Genomic DNA, 18,354 nt, shown 5'->3' with positions numbered 1-18,354 from the left:
ACAGACCTCCACTGTCAGACCTCCACAACCATTTTAGGGCTTTTGGACAACCATGAACCTTCCACCGCTAGTAGCCACTATGACGTAACAACCACCATCACCCAACAACAAGGAGAGCCACTAGCCACCACTGTCGTGCCACCGCCACTACCATCACGCACGTTGCATCGCCACCGCTACCAACCACTAATGTCATGCCACCAACCATCAGCGTCGTAACAAGGACCGGCCAATAGTGGGGGAGTTTTGTAGGTTGAGGGAGGTTAGGGCAGAGGGTTTGTGAAAAATGAAAATGGGAGAGAGAAAAACTAATTTATGATTTCATAAACTCGAAAGACTTACCGATCGTCATCGTCCGTCAGTAATGATTGATGATATTTATTGATAATATTATTGACGAATATCAACGACTATAATTTGTCAGTAAATACTTATCTCTACTTCGTCGGTATGTATTATCAATGAATTATTAGTCATTTGATAATTTTAATAATTTTTGTAGTGTACCGCATTATTATCCTTAACTACATGCCAAAATGATGCTTTTTAACTTAATGTGAGATGAGCTCTGCTTGTACAGTACTGCTTTAGTTGTAAGTGAAGATGATCCGGTTGTATACAATACAAATTTATTATTAAGAAATATAAGTAGTTACGAATGGCAAATTGTGTGTATACTGTTCTAGCTGCAACCTATAAAGTAAATTTGAGAACATTATTAAAGAAACAAAAATACCTTTGATGCAGTTGCAAATGAGAGGGCCACAGACTTATATAGGTATAGCCGAGAATCTAGAGACAGCTTTGTGTTTGATAGCCGTGCCACGACAAGAATTTGATGTTAATGGGGGCACTGAAGTTGGATGATTACTCATTGCAGCCGCATCAGAGATCCTAGTGTTGAAAGCCAGACAGAAAAAAACAAAATAAGGAGATGCAGAGGACAGATTTGTAGCTCACAACAATGTTTAACGAAGCCTCTTCAGGGTGCATATCTCAACATATCAACTTCAAATATTTCAGGAAAGTGGCTAATGATATTTCATCTAATATTATCAATTTCTAAGATATATAGAAAAATAAGTATGTTATATGCTAGAAAATGTGTCTTATTTAAAAAATATGAGAGATGTCAAAAATGGATAATTTGGCTCATATGAATAAATTAATTGACCTAAAATTCCGTTCACTTTATGATAAGTTAAAATTTTGTAATTCAGTTTTACAGCTACTTATTAGTAAATTAGGTGTATCATATCATTTAAAAATATTTTATTTTCTTAATTTATTTTATATATTTATTATAAAACAATAAATATATTAACTTGATTATTATTTTTTATATAAGTATAATCAAAGTATTTATATGTGTTACCAAACATTATTATTTATAAAAATAGTATTTAAAAAAATTAAAATGTTAACTTAAGTGTATATTCAAATAAATTAAACATTCAAACTTTTAAAAATTATAAAATAACATCATACTTTTTAAAAATAGACATAAATAAAAATAATAAATACTTATAAGAATAATAATAATAAAATATTATTATTGGTTGACTATGGATCAACTCATTCTCATTTTACTCAAATTTATTTAACTCATGAATTAAGTTAGTTAAGTTCAGTATAATCCGTATTTGAAAAAACTTAATTTTTTTTAATCTAATTCGGTTCAAAACATGAGCATTTAAAAAATTTGAATTCATTTTAACATTTCTAACTATTCTTTTTATTTGATTGTATAAGAGAATATATTTTTAAAAATATATTTAAGTTGTGAAAATATAAATTTGCCTAATTTGTTAGTCATATTTTATTTTATTTAAGTTTTGAAAATATAAATTTGCCTAATTTTATTTAAACCTCTACTATAATTAATTATTTTTTAGCGTGGCGTGGTAAGATATTACACATGGTTAACGTATTACACATTAATAGATTTTTATTTTATTGTTATGATAATTTTTTCAATTTCATCGTCTTGTTTTGACTGTATTTAATTTAGTCTAACTTTCTTGAAAATCGAGTTAGTGTAGTGATTTATATTAAAATAATGATAACAAAAATAATACAACAATATGAACAATAAATGATATATATGACAAAAATATCTGTACTTCACGGATATTTATTATTTGTGGGTAGCGGGTATTTTAATATTCGCTAATAAATGGGTCGGTTGCAGCGCTCACTACTCGCAAAAAATAAAAATAAAAATTAAATTTGTATTTTATTAAGTTAAATTTAATCAAAATTAACATTAATTTATATTTTATAAGGTTAAATTTAATTAAACTAAATTTTCATGTATATTTAATTTAATTTTTATTATGTTTTATATATTTTTTGTAATTTTATTTAAATTTTATTTTAATAATTTATAAAAATATATTTTTTAAATATTTGCGGGTATCCGCGGATTTTAAAATATCCGCAGATATTTTTTAAGCAGGTATTCGTTCGGGTAGTGGATGAATTTTTTTGTGTCCGGTCGAATTGCGGATGGCACTATCGGTACCGGACCCGACCCGTTGTCATCCCTATGTATCATCAATCAAAATTAATTAACTTATTAATAAAATGATGTTATTATAAATTTGATAGAAGATATTATTTTTATTAATATAAATGAATCAAATTAAAAATGTTAAAAATAATAAAATGAAATCCAAAAAAAAAAGAATATAATAAAAAAATTATCGTATTTCATTAATTTAGATTCAAACAATGATGGGTGTCTAGAAAGAAGAAAACAAAGGAGTAAATCTAGTATACCACTCATTTTGTTTTTGGTTTAGCCTGTTTTAGTTTTGTTATGATTAAAGAAAATCGTAGTTGGTTTGTGTCTATAGTAATAATTATTAATAAATAAATAATATGTAATTATGTTGTCCTAAAATCACAGCCAAACTATGCGTATTGCCACTTTTCTGTACAAAAGTAAAAACATTGTTTTAGTTAATTAGTTTTTTTTATAAGTAAAAGGGACTTTTTATGCTATGTTAGGGGCAAGAGAGTTTTCCAAATCATCCTAGGAATCATTTGAAGTCCAAGGATTTAAACCTAAACATAAACAAATACATGTACCTATATATCAATAATTTATTAATGGTCACTTTGAAAGCATTGGTTAGAAAGAACTATCATATATAAAGGATTGTATCAAACTAGTGGCAAAGATTTTTAAATGACATTGGCACTAAGCCATTATAAAATCAAATCATGTTTTGTCATAATTAAACAATCTGCCACTGCAGATAACCTCAAGAGGTTACAAATTCTGATTGGATAATCCATCACAACTGTCACTACCAGAATCACCAACAACATATACATATAACATATCATAAAATATGGTGACAACAAGACACATTATTTGTAGAAAAATTGGAGGTACTGTTAGGTCCTAGCCAATTGCCATTAATTAAATTTGAATCGTCATCTTTATATCCACAAATTTGATAGTGCTTCAAAACCTGCCAGAAGAACTACGTAAGCCAAGTAATATAATATATATATTTTTTGTACATGCAAGTTCAATTCTGCACCAAGACAATATTTAATTAACTGATATGGTTGTTCTGCATTGAGATTATGCAACAGCAGTGTAGCTAGGTTTTTCCTTTTAATTATCTAAAGTACTCTTGAGTCATCATGTTCTGAAATATAAGAACCACCCCAGAAGAAAATTTTGGATTTGGACACCTTTATGCAATACACTGAATATAATTCAAATCAATAACATCAGAATATTCTGATGAAATACGCATGCATAGGTAGGAATCAATTTGAAGAAGATGTTGTTTGAGTAAGAAGAATGTGTTGATTATACCTTTTACATGCTGAAGAACATAATGATGCTGAAGCGTGCAAGTATGACCCTTTGGAGATTCGTGTTGCTAAAAAAATGTGATACAGAAAATCTTAGGAGGTTCAAAAGTACCAAGATTCTGTGTCTTGATCTTCTTCCTATGAATTTGTAAAATGTGTTAGTTGAGGAAGTGAATTGATTGATGAAATGTAAGTGTATATTTGATGAAATCTTAGGCTTTCTTATCATAGACAAGAAGAAAAGAAATGTGGGTTAGCATAGTGGGGTGCACACACATTATTTCAAGTGACATCTCCAAAACCCATGCTTACTCTCCCTACCCTCTACCTAGAAACTTCTAAAAATTCAAAATGAATGAATATATGAAATGAGAAAAAGGTAAAAAGAAAATGAAAATACAAAGTTTATTCATGGATGAAAGTTATGGGATGAGATGCCACTCTCATCTTTAGACAAAGTGCTAATTACATGTTGGGAAGACTAATCAAAGTGTAATTTATAAGATTATGATATAAATAATAAAAATATTGTAAAATAATTTTATATTATAAGTCAACGCATATCATAATACATTATTCTTTTTCATAAAAACCATGTCAATAATAATATTTTAAAAATCATATGGATAATAATTGATAATTATATATAGTATAAATTATAAAATGCCAATTAGTTAATTTTATTATACTTAAATATATAAAAATAGTTATTGATATTTTGTTCGTGACATAATCATTAGGTTTATATATTAAAACAAAAAAATCAATCTTCCTATGTTTAATGATCCTTGATGAAAGATTAAAATCTAATATGCGAAGTAGTCTCATATTTAGAAATCGAGATAAAAGAGTATTTATACACATTCTTCTATCATTGAAGTACTTTTTGAGAATAAAATTAGAATGAAGCCAAAGACCTTTAAAATAAAAAATATCACATTTGTTCCACATAATTGAAAAAGTTGTCTATTGATACGGTTGTTAATGTTAAAGAGACGGAAAAAGTGTTTTAAAATTATTGAAAAAATATAACTATTGTCCATTTGTTCTGTTTAAAATAAGTAATTCCCATTTTAATGTTACAGAAAACTGTTCAACAGTAATGCACCTAATTTGTTTAGATTTCTGATTATCATAACTATTAACATTATCTCCCAAATAAGACACCTAACTTATTCTATCAATTCTCTTTTCCCTTGTATGTTTATCATTATAAAAATCTCTTTAGAAAAGGTAAAAAAATGTTAACTAAATATTTTTCTAATTAAACAAGTTTAAATGAAATATAAATTGATATTATTTTATGATTAATATTTTATAAACTATTTTTTAAAATATTCAATAAGAAGCTGTTCTAACAGTATTACATTTTTTTGTAATATTATAATTAAAAAAAAACTAGTCATATTTAATGTGTCTCGCCTCTGAATTATGGTTTTTTTCAATCTATTTATAGGAATAAAATTGGAAACCTAATTTAAAATATTTCCCATCAAGAAACATGTTAAGGCTATATACATTACATTACATGATAAAAAAAATGTAAAAATTAATAAAAAACAAAATAGAAAAAAAAATTGAGTGAGTTGACAGGGCGAGAGCAATAGGTATAAGATGGTGGAATAGCTAGCCATGCGTGCTCGTTAGTATGGGTCCCACCGATGACATCTATTGTGCGCCCGCATTTTTCTCGTCTCTTCTGTCAAACATCATTGGTTTTTTTCCTACTGCCAAATGTTAACTAAATTAAAATATATCTAATCTAAATACTGCCATAAAAACATACAAAATAAACCTAATGTGAATTATTCAAGCTCACGATAATAGACTTATTCACATAAAATAGTATGTTTCATAATCTTACAAACATAATTATCATAATCTTAAACAGCGAATCAGTGAAACGGAAAATTTACGCCTCATAAGCCATTAAAGTTCATTTAATTAAATGATTTACACTAAAAAAATATTTAGTAGGGTTTATTTTGTAGAGAAATTCTCTACAAATTAACATTATTTTAAGATGATTATAATGAGTGATCTCAATGATGATAATTTTAAGTGTCTTTTAAACAAATATTCACACGATTAATTTTCATCATTTTAATTTCTTTATTTTCAATTGAAGAGTTTCTTACTTCAAGTCGCCCTTTTCATATCAAACATTTTGTATTATGTGTTTTATTTTCACCCCAAGTATTTTGTGTTGATCCTCAAATCAAGTGTTTTTCGTTCTTCTCCAAATAGTGTGTTTTGCATTTGTCGTTCTCCGTCATTGGTAGTTGCGATCACAATTGTGTGTTTTGAGTTTGTCCATGAGTTCATCATCGTTCTTAGTTCATCGATGGCTAGCTAGATTTCAGCTATAGTCCGGCTTTTGGTGATTTCATAAACCTAGGTGTTTTGGTGAATTCATCAGCCAATTATTGCTTATCAGCCATTAATCTTTATAGTGACCCGGGTGATGAAATTTTATGTCTTGAAAACATCCTCTCTACTTATGATGGTTAATTTGTATATGTCTAAGCCTCTCTAGGTCCTATAAAGGGATAAGACTATCACTAGTGCATAAAAGGCCTTTAACGTCACCCTTTAGATGTCCGACCCTCGAATATCCAACGTAAAAAATGATCGGTAACATTTTTCGTAAATAAAACAACCATATAGACGTCTGTTTTAGAACAGACGTCTACAGCCATATAGACGTCGGATGTGGGGGAACCGACGTCTAAAAAGTCACTTTTAACTCCATTTAAACGTCCGATCCCGCCAATCCAACGTTTACAGCCATATAAACGTCTGATGTGGGGAGAACCAACGTCTATATACTCATTTTTTAAATCTAAAAAGTCATTTTTTAACTCCATTTAGACGTCTGATCCCGCCAATCTGACGTCTACAACCATATAGACACCTGATGAGGGGAACTGACGTCTATATACTCTTTTTTGAAATCTAAAAAGTCACTTTTTAACTCCATTTAAACGTCTGATCCCGCCAATCCAACTTCTACAGCCATATAGACGTCTGATGTGGTGGGAACCGACATCTATATGGCTGCATTAAAACACCGCGAACGCGAGGCAGCAGTTACGCGCACTTAATGTTCATCATCTTCCTCGCGTTTTCTCTCTACAGGTTACACTTTTTAGGTTTGTTTTTGTTAGCAAAATGATGAAGATGAAGTTTTGATGATGTCCAAATCAAGTCAAGATATATCAAGATTCATGAAGATCCTGTGAAGACTTGTTTTTGTTATAAAAAGCTTTTGTAATAATTATAGTTTAAGGTTTAAAACTTAGATTTGTAGCAGGTTTTGATTCTTGTACTTTCATACTTTGTATTTGCTATTCAGAATAAAAAACACGGTTTTAATCGATTAAATCAAGTATTAATCGATTAAAACATTGCAGGTGCTGAAAACACAACTGGCATGGAAATAATCGATTATTACCTATTTTAATCGATTAGTTAATTGATTAATCCTTAAAATAATCGATTAAAGATGACTGTTGGAGTTTTCTGACTTTTTGAAAACTAGTCGTTGTACTCATTTTAATCGATTAACACTTGTATTAATCGATTAAAAGCGTTAAAAGGCCAATTATGGAGAATGGAAGAGTATTTGCTTGAGTCCATAAATAGGCTCTCCTTATCCATCAACAATAACTCTTCCCTTGTGCTCTAGTACTCAGAAATCATTGAGACTTGTGTGTTCTTGTTCGGCTTGTGAAACTCGTGTCTATGGAGCTGGTGAAGTGCTGCTACGGTGACAAAGGAAATAGTCGTTTCATCCTTGGTGTGTCTAAGGAGGTGTTCGGAAGAGGAAGTTCATCCTTCGTGAAGTATTCAGAGGAGGTGTTCATCCTTTGTTAAGACTCAAAGGAGGTGCAGGTTCATCTCTTGTGGTATCAAGAGAAGTGGTTTCTAAACTTTTACAAATTGTTTCTTTGTGATTGTAATTTGTAATTGTTTTGTGAGTAATGAATTGTTTATCTTGTTTTGAGATAAGCGACTGGACGTTGGATTAGTAAGATCCGAACCAGGATAAAATCATCTGTGCAAATTTCTCTCAACCTTACTCTCTTTATTTGTCTTTATTATTTGCTTGGTAAGTTTAATTGAGTAGAAATTAAAAGGCACACGTTCGTATTAAAAACCCTCTTGGTTTGTTATTCCACACTAACAATTCCGCTGTAGCCGCTCTGACAGTTTTCTCAATTTTTCCTCGTTTTAAATTAATTTTACTCTGATTACATCACTCTTTGATGAATTATCTTTCATTTGAACCGATTAAAATGCGTTTTCGTTGGGTTTTGGTGCAGTTTTGCTCGTGTCCTTGGGCGACATTCTTGGGCGGTGATTTCTTGTGATTTGTACTCCTCTCCACTACGTTTTTAAAACCATCCAATACAAAAAAAGTACAATACATTCTCTTCAACTAAAATATAAAGTTGTAAACTCGAATCACCATGAGCCAGGAGCAACCCGAGACGTTTTAGATGCAATCAAACGTTTTACACGTCTGATCTATAGTGTTAGACGTCTATATAGACATCGGACCTGTATGGATCAGACGTCTCATTAACGTCACTCGTATAGACGTCGGACAGAGAACAGACGTTAAAAGCCCAAAATAACATATGTCTAAAGCTCTTTCTACACTAGTGTATCAAAATCACTAAGTTAAAAAAAAAATTGTTCTGCATGGTCTTGGTTATGATGAATTGTGTATGACATAATAGTTTGTATGTGCCTTATTTTATGTTGTTTGATGCCTATGAATTATGAATTTCATGTTTAATTATTTAAATTTATGTTCCATAACAAGTACATACTTGTGAATAATCAAATATAAGTGACGTTGTGTTCGTGAACGACATTCCGTCACTATTAAATTACTTACATGGAGAATACATTTATCTCCTTTAAGAAGAATTGGTTAAAAAAGAAAAAAATTATGTCCACACTTTGTTATTTAAATTTTTTTTTTCATATGAAGTTTTACAAGAAAAGGTCATTTATCTCCTAATGTCTTAGATATTTTGATTAAAAGTCCGCATTAAGTTCAAACATTTTGAATGACTAACCGTTAAGTTTTATGTCTAGATATAAAATCAATTAGTTATTTTAACCTAATCTAGGTTTTAACATCGTGTCCAATAATCAGATACTCACAATATGCAATCAATCAATATTATTATGCAGTTAAGAACGAAAATAAAACACAAGAGTAATGAAAAATGATATATATTGAATAACATAATTCATAAAGAGTTGAGATACATTACATCCAACCCCGTGAATAAGGGAGTTAGTTACTCTCATATATTATGACCACTAGAAAAGAATAATGATAAATATCTTCTCTAAAATTATTTAATAAACCCTTAATTATTTAAAAAATTATAATAAAAATATAAATAAAAGATAAAAATAAATAAAATAAAAAACATAATAATGTGAATTATCAACTAGCGTAATCACTTCTCAATATGTATATTATCTAAAAAACCACACAATACCTACTTATTTTATTCACCCATCAAAATAATGTCTCATTAAACCGAGGTAACTCTCATTTCCTAAGGATATAGTTTTCCTACCAATAAATATTCCTAACCCAAATATGAAGTCTTACACTAGGAACGTCTCTCATCTACAAAATATCTAAAACGAGGAAAACAAAATATATTAAATCATTAAAAAAAATAAACTACTTAAAATATGAAGTCAAATTAATTTTTACCTAATTATTATATGATATCAATTGTCCTCTAGCTAAGGTCAAGTGAATCAAATTACACTCAAATTATGATGTTTGAACGGTTACACTCTATAATAAAAAAGATTGTATCGTGACTATCAGTTATAATTTTTGACCTAATGACAAACCTTTGATCAACAATATTATACATTGCATATCAAATAAAAATATAGTAATAGCCAGAATACAAATATTATATTTAAATAAATTGATTAATTTAAATATTAAAATTTAAGTTATTAAAATAAAATATCATAACAAAAGAATACAGACATGTTTCTTGGTATTTTATAATAAGAAATATTTGTATGCATTAAAATAAGTTTCAATGACAGGGCAATGTAACTAACCCGCATGAGAGTGGGTCCCTTTTCGTATATGTTTTAAAATATTTTGGGGTCTCTCTGTTTGGCACGAAAAGGGCAGCAGTTAAATCATGTACCCTTCACGTCTTAAGGCACTGTCTATTTGTCTATTTACGTTATTCTCTCATAATACCTTGCAAATCCATTGCTACCAAAATAGCTACAATTGAGACAAAATACAAAAAAGGTCATTATGGGAATTTAAGACACCATAATGGAAGACACTGATTAGTTTCAATTCTAATTTGAGGGAACAAGTAACTGCTCCATATCATGCCTAAAGGAAAGTAAAATCATGCTAATTACCATCAACATTTTTTTATTCATTCCCTTTTCAGCTTTTTCTTGGAATTATGAAATTGATTTTAGGCGATAAGTCTTCAAAATGGGTCACTGATTAGTTTTGAGTAATAAAAACACGTAGTTGTGGTTGAGACAACTAGTTTAAGTTAGGAACAAAAACACATTCAGGGTCTAAAGGTTGACCTCAAATTTACTATCTTGTGCTAATAACCATTTGAGTTTAACTTTCCACGTAGTTATCAACTTCAACCTCACAATTAGGATCAAAATGAAACTTTTTTCACTTGGTTTATGGAAAGCACATATATGTGGTAAAAAAGTATACACGAAAATAGCATAGCATGTGATGTATAAGCATATGCAAAACATGTTATATTTTTTCATAAAGTTGTAGAAAGTGAAGGTTCTTTGAAGAAGATTCAGAATAAAAATATAGTATTAAATGAGACAAAAGTACGGTCAATATAAGAGATTGATATTGTCTTCCATCTAAAACATTAAAGTAAAGAGTATATAGATCTTTTTTTCTTATATGATTTTTCAACAAAAAAAGTACTTTCAAAACAGTATTTTGAAACTATTAATAAATTGATAATCTTTCTAAAAACTTATTACATAAATCTATTAAACTAGACACTGACTCGTTGAATGCTTCCTTTATATATGTGATTTGTTGAGGTTGTTATGATTTTTTTTACTTTCTAAAGAATTATAAGGGATATATGTAGAAGAGGTTTAAGAGTCAATGCTTCTTTGAGTTAATAATATTTCTATATCAGGATGATTTGTGGTTGTTTCCAAGAGTCATGATATATGTGTGGGTATGATTATGCATATTCAGAATGCATAAATGTTGAAATGATTTCCAAGAGTATGCTTCTTTTGACCTAACGATATATGATTGATGAACAAAGTAATTATATGTGATTGATGATGAATTGAGTTATATGATAACTGTGATGAAAATATATGATTGCTCTGATACCATATTAAAGTGAGGGGCATATACAAGGAAAAATACATAACATTTTAAACGTTATGTTACACTCTGGCAAGAGAGAGAAACACATTTCTAAAGATCTAAGAGTTAGAGAGAAGGTAGAGAGACCAAACCCTCAATAACAACCACAACATTGTCAAATCTGGATGATAGAGTTCTTAGGATCTTGTCAACAATATACTCATCAGATATCCCATCCTTACAAGCCCTCATTTTGTTCACCAGTTCTTGTACCTTGTCAAAGTACTCAGTCACGGTTTCACTCTCCTCCATGACCAGAATCTCAAACTGTCTTCTCAGCGCCTGCAATTTCACCTTTGTGTTTCTGTCTCAATCACCATAGGTCTTCACTAGGATGTCCCATACCTCCTTAGCTGCCGCCTTGGAGATCTTGTTAAAGATCTTTGGGCTGACACACTGGTACAACAGAAATCTTGCCTTACTGTCTAGTTTTACTTGTGTCTTGTAATTCCTCTTCTCTTCTTTAGATGCCCTGTCACTCAATTCAGGCACTCTGTCTTCTATCACCTCTGAAACATCCTGGAAGCCAAAAATGGCTTGCATTCTGATGCGCCAGTCATCAAACTGCTTCCCATCAAATACTTGTAATGGTCCCTGTATTCCTCCAATTCCCGTCATCCTTTCTTGCTAGAATCTTGTAGTTTCTTTGATTTTCACACACCCAAAGAAACCTTCTTTCTCCTCTTCTAGATACACACAATTCCAGATCACACACCCACTTCACACACACCAGGAAAACCACGAACCTATGCTCTGGTACCATATTAAAGTGAGGGCATAAAAGGAAAAACACATAACGTTTTAAACGTTATGTTACACTCTAGCAAGAGAGAGAAGCACACTTCTAAAGATATGAGAGTTAGAGAGAAGGCAGAGAGACCAAACCCTCACGCTAGGGTTCCACACCACCACTCACACTGGCCGGAGAATCACACCACACTGACCGGAGCACTGGAGCACAGCATAGAGAGAAAACAGAGACACTCACAAGGTACTGAATTTCAAACTTTTCTCATTAAACAAATTCTGAATGTTTTACAGTATTTATAAACTGAACAATAAACTGTTTTCTGTTTTTGTTTACATTCTAACACTGTGATATAGAGAATGGGAAAGGAGAATGTTATAACAAGATTCTATTATGAATATTGTATAAATTATATGTAGGAATTGTTTGATGTGGAATAGTATATTCTTTGTAAGGAGAAAAAAGAATAGTTCAATAAGTTAGTGTAATATAATTGTTAGAGATGCTTTTGGAAATTATCCTTAAACTTTATCAAATTTTCGGATTCATATAATGAATGAATTTTTGGGTGATGAAGAACGTAGAAGGTTCCTATAACTGGTTTTGGAACGTGAATTCCTTCTTTATTATGTTATAATGAATTAACTTCGCGGAGAAGTTTGAGGATTGGTAAATTCTGGACTAATTCTAAGATATCATATATTACAAAAGTGTGAAAAAATGTTAAGGGATGTCAAACTTTTAGTGTCTAAACAATTGCATCAATCCATATATTGATGTCTTTAATCTTATGTCTTAAAATGTATGATGTTGTGCTCATATGATGAAATTGAAATTTAATGTTCAATTGCAGAAATATACATTTTGATTTGCTTGAACTTAATAATATTAACTTACTCTTTTTTAGTTACTTCGTGTTCTCTTTACTTTTGTGATGTTCGCTATTTTGATATGGGGGAATTACAGGTTCTCAGATAAAACAAATCAATACATAGAACATATTCTTTAAGAATAATAATGATGATAACTTAGTTCTATATTGTAATAATTATCTACCTTACCTCCTTCTCCATTAACTAGAATTGTTTCTAATAAATTAAAAATTCTCAAAAAAGTAGACATGTCTAATTTATTGGATTGTTACACTTTATCTCAGTTTTAAAGGACATGTCATGTTAAAAATTAACATGAATATGGAAATTATTAAAAATCAGAATTTTGTTTTTGTCAAATTTTAACATGACGTAAAGTAAGATTTTTTTTTCAAAATATGTTAATGATGTCACCACATTATGAGCCACATAAAAAAAGTAAAAAAAAATGTAAAGTTACTCTTTTAAACCTTTATTGTTCTTTCAAATGTAGAAAATTTGTTTATATGTTAATATATTTAGAATTATAACGATATCTCAAAGTCTTAATCTATTAAGATTTTTCTTTTATTTTCTTTATGATTTTGAACTTATATAAATTTTTCTCATAACACTGTAATACATTCATTAAATAAGATAGTTTATAATGTCAAATATAACATTTTTGTTATTATGGATATGAAGTAATGATTTAAGTTAACTTTATAAAATTGTAAAGTAATATTTGTATTAGTAATATATTATAAATTTGTTATAATTTTGGAAGATGTAGAATTTTCTACTCACATATTTTTTACACTAAGATATATATACATATGAAATATATAATGATATATTAATGATGATGAGATAATATTTCAATATAAATGGCAGAACAGAGATCTAATAAATAAAAAATCTAGCGTATCTATTGTTCTTTTGACCTAATTTGCATGCAAATTGATGAAAAAGAAAATAGTGGAAGGTTTGAATTGTAGGCCCTGGTGAGGAAAAGGAAGCGGTGGTGGACAAGTGTAGGAAGTGATGTAAACCAGATACCGATTTGTACGTAGGTGATGATGAACATGAAAAAAAGAAGAAAATACTAAGGTAAAGAAAATGATAGAACATGTACCTGAATCCAATTGCAAAGTCAATTTATCAACTTTACTTGTCCACTTGTCTTTCCTATTCATAGCATTTTCAGTTTGATTTGACAAAACTAACGTATGCTAAGTACATCTACAATTCCAGACTACATTTACACTTTAGTCAATCACAAACATACCAATTTATGTTGCTCTCCAACTATACAATACCAACTTTTCATTTTCCTATTATCATCTCATTTCTTTACCCTCATTTCTGCTACATTTCCAGATTTGTCGCCATTTCATTGGTTTAAGTTCATCTTTTTAATTTAGTCAATTTTCATGAGATAGACTGCTGCATAAATATATACATTTTTTAATTAAAATTTTGAATAAAAAGTCATTTTAAAAGTTAATTTTTTTTATTATATTATTTGAAGGATAAAAATATCTAATAATTTTATTATTTTGTAATCACTACTTGCAAATAAAGCTTTAATTATTAATTATAATAAGATAATTAAACTTGTAAGGACTTTTAATTTATTTAATTAGAATTAGAATTAGTCAATTAAAGACTTAAAAAAGTATTTATATAAGTCACGTTTTAATGTAAAAAAATTGAAGGTTAAACCTACATATACTTTAAAATTGTAGACATGAATTCATTAATCTTTTCATAATATTCCACATCAATTTTGTTAATGAGTAGCTTACATAGAAAATGTTGACTATATGTCTTATTTACCAAACCCTACTTAATATATAGACCGAAATTAAAATGATCAATTTGAAAACATGATGTAATTTAGTAAAATATAGGAACCAAAAACATAATGTTTTTTTCCTTGTATGTTATATAGAAGGTCCTTTAATCTTTATGAAAGTTGATGTAGAAAATAAGAAACTAAGAGAGAGAGAGAGATTGTGATAAAGTGAAGAAGAATGGGAAGACAAGAATGAAAGGAGAGTCTATATCTGTCTAATGATAGTGTTGACCATTGAGTCCACTGAGACATACTCACAAGGGAAGTGCAAATCTAAAGCATTTTTGTAGTGAAGTTTTTGGTACTCATCCTTCTCAATGAATCTAAGCTTTTGGTTTAGTGGAACATGCAATATACAAGTACCATTTTCTACTCATTAATTTCAACCATATGTTATGCATAATATTTCTCCACTTCCTTCAGTGCTTATGACCAATCCCCTCAATTTCCTTCAGTAATTTTCTCCCAATTTTATCACATAATTTACTCTATTATTCATCTAATCATAATGCCATCTTTGCATATCACTATATATGCCATCTTTTTATTTCATTATTATCATCTCACTAAAAATTTCTCAAACTTTTATTAATTTCTCAAACTTTTATTTCATTATTATCATCTAATCTTTTTTATTTGTTAATTTATACATTAGTTTAAAAAGAAGTGACACGTGGAGTGTGTTCTCTACCTCATTGGATATAGTGAAGAACTGTTCAATGCCACTATAAACTTTTCTCACTTTCTTTCTCTCTCCTTTAACCAAAGCTTATCACATTCAAATTTGGTACATATCCTTCACCATTAGGGTATTAATTAATTAAGAAAACTTAATTTAGGATTTGATAAAGAAAAATGATATGCTTTTAGACATTATCTATGATAAAGTATGATAAAGTATTATGCTATATTTTTTATTTCTTTTTGTTGTACATCTAAGATTATGTTTACAATCAAGTTTTCTCGATTTGTATAATAAGGAATTAAACTATGACAATGTTTAAGAAATCAAGCTTTGATTATTATTTTATCATATTGATTGTTTGTAATTAAGTTTAGCTACGTATGAATATTCTATACGAAAAAAAAAGTTGGTGATACTCTATTTATTTTTATTTTTTATTTTTTGCATTCTTTTGGTATGACTTTCATGTCACTCTTACTAAAGATAAGAGTCACATTTCTAAACTAAGAGGACATTATAAAAAATATATATGTCAATTTACTTTTTCTATGATGCAAGTTTTTATTTCATTTTTTTATGTTCAAAGGTAACGAACAAAATTTTAAAAAAACTATTTAATGAAGGTAATTCTATATTGTTGTACAATCCTTAAACTAAAATACTTTTATTCAATATCCCAATGCTCATTATACGAGGCAAAATTAGATTCCAAAAATATTAAAACATTAATGTATATAACTTATTATTTATTGAAATTAATTAGAGAGATAACTCATCATAGTTTAAGATTTTATAAAAATTCATTAATACGGACGAACTTTAAATTCGATTTAAATAAAGGACCGAAACATAACTTTTAATTCAGTTATTATAAAATAAAAAACTAATTTAGATTTTATTTAGAGTTTTTTAAATTATTATAATATTAGTAAACGCATAACATATATTAGAAATTTAAGTAAAAGTTGAAAGTTCTACATTATTAAGTAAAATTGAACAATTTACATATGGTGAAATTAGACAAGATGTATGAGAAATAGCACACACTCGTTACTTTATAGAAGGTTGGGTTTTGGTCACATAGATAAATTTACTATGAGTGATTAATATCAAATCCACAAAGCAACCAACATTAGTTGAAAATTAAGATTCTACGCTTATTAGTGGAAAATTAAGATTCTACGCTTAATATGACAGATGAAATCCACTTGTTCATAATAGTTTGATTTGTGACATTTTTGTAATAAAAGTTGTCTGTCATAATATGTTAAATGTAAAACAACACGTATATTTAAAAAAAAAATTATAACGTACATGACAATGTAGGTTATAGTAGGTTAATTGTAAATATCACATATTATGACAAGTGAATGAATATCTCTCATAAAACATGCGAGATAATATGATAAGTGAAAATAACAATGTTATAAAAGTCAATATATTATGATAGGTACACAGAACTACACTACAGTAAATTGGATATATTATGACAAACAATTAAAAGTATGTTACAGTAGACTGGATGTATTATGATAGGTAACAAAAACTACATCATAGTAGACTGCACCTATTATGACGTACTATTTTGCTACATCATAGAATACACAAACCTTCCATGACTATCAAAATAATGACACCGAAACACATGTCATAATATGTCAATTTTACCTATTATAATATGTCTTTTCTACACTAATGCAAGAAATAATAATAGAATTGTTGATTGGTTTTTGCATTTTAATATGTCAAATACGCATGGAGTTAATGATGAATTTTATTAAATGTTTTTAATCCAAAATTCTCATATTTTGTATAATGATTGAGGTTGAGAAGTCCAACAAAATATATTATTTTCTAAAAGAATAATTGATCTTGACCAATAATTTTGGAAAGTCAAAATAATATACTCAAACTAGAAATGTAATATTTATCTATGTTTTTAAAGATTTTATAGAGGGAATGAGACTACCTTTCATTAAGATCGGTCGTTGTTGTGTGAAACACTAGTCCATAGAACACGGGAAATCAATAAGTTATTTTCATTAAAAAAAGGCTTCCATGTGTAATATTTATCTATGTAAGATTTTATAAAGAATGTCTCATGAAAACAAAAAATAATTATAGAAAGGAGATAGGTATTATCTCGGGAGGGTGTGGTAGAATTCAATAAGAGTTACTTTGAAATCCTTATTACTCTCGTGATGATCTAATCAAGTTCATAATTAGGGAAATATGAGGAGCATGTGGGTTGTGGAGAATAAGCATGAGAGAATATGCAAGAAAAGACGAAAACATGAAACATAGGTAACTTTTTAGAAGGCAAAACAAACACAGCACATGATTCATTTAGCATATTTATGGCATACTTTTGGAGTGGATGGTAGTATTAGAAGAATAAGCTTATGTTGTTTTCTTTTGTGATTACTATTGAAGTTGTTGTCATTACCACAACCAAATAAATAGAGGTTGATTTGTACCAAGTACCTAACCCTACTAACCAAAAGTGAGTGAATATTGCTGATCAAACATTTGGCTTCTATTTAATCCATACACTTACAATTGTTTTTGGAGGCCCCATAATAAGTGCTTCTTGAGTCATCAAAATATTGTTAATTCCTTTATTCTTTCTTCATCCTTGTTTACCAATTTGGCAAGTCGTCAATTTATAAATGGGGCTTTCTTTATGGAAGTTAATTTAAATGTGGGTGGCCATTTATATTAAAGAAATCTCCAGAAATAGTCACAAAAGTATAATACAACGTTTGGTTTAGTATTTAATGACACTAAGATCTTTATTTTAAACAAAACTACTGTTTTTAAAATAAATGTGTATGACGATAATCACTTTCCTTAATTTTTGTCATGGTTAAAACTTATTATAGTATTATGAGAGTTTTTAGTTTCTTTTATCGTTCTTCT

Source organism: Vigna umbellata, chromosome 4, assembly GCF_029865625.1.
Source record: "Vigna umbellata cultivar VRB3 chromosome 4, Vumbellata_1.0, whole genome shotgun sequence".
NCBI lineage: Eukaryota > Viridiplantae > Streptophyta > Magnoliopsida > Fabales > Fabaceae > Vigna > Vigna umbellata.
This window is presented reverse-complemented; position numbering follows the sequence as displayed.